Source organism: Nanorana parkeri, unplaced genomic scaffold (assembly GCF_000935625.1).
Source record: "Nanorana parkeri isolate BGI_ZX_2015 unplaced genomic scaffold, ASM93562v1 scaffold3501, whole genome shotgun sequence".
Taxonomy (NCBI): Eukaryota; Metazoa; Chordata; class Amphibia; order Anura; family Dicroglossidae; genus Nanorana; species Nanorana parkeri.
This window is the reverse complement of record NW_017309769.1, coordinates 16606-18322: the sequence shown is the minus strand read 5'-3', so window position 1 is coordinate 18322 and position 1717 is coordinate 16606.

Here is a 1717-nt window from a genome sequence, read left to right as displayed (position 1 = left end):
GGGCGGGCGGGGGGCCTGCCTTAAGCTGTGTAAGGGGCCCTAAAATTTCTGATGGCTGCCCTGACAGGCCTAGGCCGTGTAGCAGCTGCTCGAGATGTGGAGAGGCCCCCCCCCCAGAGCTCTGGGGCAATACTATCCTGCCGACCCACCATGAGACCTCATCCCGCAGGAAAAAAAGCGCAGAAGATTTAGTCTGCATAAGGAAGCCCTGCACCAGGGGCACCCCTCATCTAGGAGGGGTGTGACGGAAATTCGCTTGGTTAAAGTGCGCCAAACACAAAGAATCCCCCCCCCTCCCCCGTGCATAGAAGCACGCGTGTATGACGCTCTCCTGTGCGAGGACTGGAAGCACCCCTGTAGAGTCGGGACACGGGTGTTGCTTTCCCGCTGGTGGTTCCCTTCTTAGAGACCTCAGCACAGGTTTGTTTATTTTTATAGACGTCTGACAGGAAGTGATGTCAGACAGGAAGTGATGTCAACAACCAACATGACTTCCTCAATACATCTACATATCATAGCCAGCCATGAAAGGGAGTATCAGACCCACAAACACAATCTCCCGGTACCGCCGGAGCGATCCTTACCCAGCGCGGCTCAGCGAGCGACAACGTTACTACGATCCCTATGACTGCGCGCTTCTCTGCAGGGACAACGCCGCACTACACCCAGCGTGCTGATCAGACGCATCAGAAATACCAACGCACGTTCCTTTCATAAAGGCCGATATGTATCTTATATAATACGATGTCCTCAAAGCAAATGCGTCCACGCCAATAAATCCGCGCACCGCGCTGGGGCCCTGGCCTGGCGTCCATACACTCGCTAAGAAAACACTGCTGCGGCACGCTAAAGATATCCACTCCAATGGTTTACCCGCAGTGTCTATTTAAATCCGGGTGACGCGCCAATCGAGCGTGACGCAGAAATCCCGACACTGAGAGACAATATGACACTAACAACGCATGCAGGTAACATTTCCACAACGGGGGTCGTCCAGGCCAGGAGAGGCTGAACACGGATGGGACCGCAGGGAGGAATTACAAACGTGCACTTCGTGGCCTGGAGCGAGGACAAAAAGAGAACCGGTATCTGGGGGGGGGGCCTGTGGGGTCAGAGGGGCGGAGCTGACCCATCAGTATGCTGACAGGAGGAGGAGCCAGGAAATATTGTTGCTTATGAGACGTATCTCTGTTACTTCCCTATTCACAACCTGCCACCCTCAATCATTGTTCTACATACATGACCCCGATATTCATCCCAGGCGTGTGCGTGTGCAATGATATAGTTTACAAGATGGTAAAATCTCCCAGGGTTGGGGTCAGTCAGGAGCAGCTCCTAAATAATCTATCGCGTGTCACCAGCATAGAAGTGAGAATTGTATGATGATAAATGAGACAAACACACACATATATGTGTTTTACGTTAAAAGGCTGCCCTATGCAGATCCCCTGACGAAGCGCGTTTAAGTGAAACGCGTGGAAAGGTATTCTGCAACCAGAAGCCCCGGGAGATTGTACTATGTTGTATATTATATATATAGCAAGTATATGTGACACGGGTGAAAATATTTACCAATCTGGTTTATACATATACACTATATTGTCACAAGTATTAGCCCCTCCCCCCTCCAATCATGTGATTCAGGTCCTCCAATCCCCTCCATGGCCCCTGGTGTATAGGACGAGGCCCCTCCCCCTCCCGGTCCTCCAATCCCCCG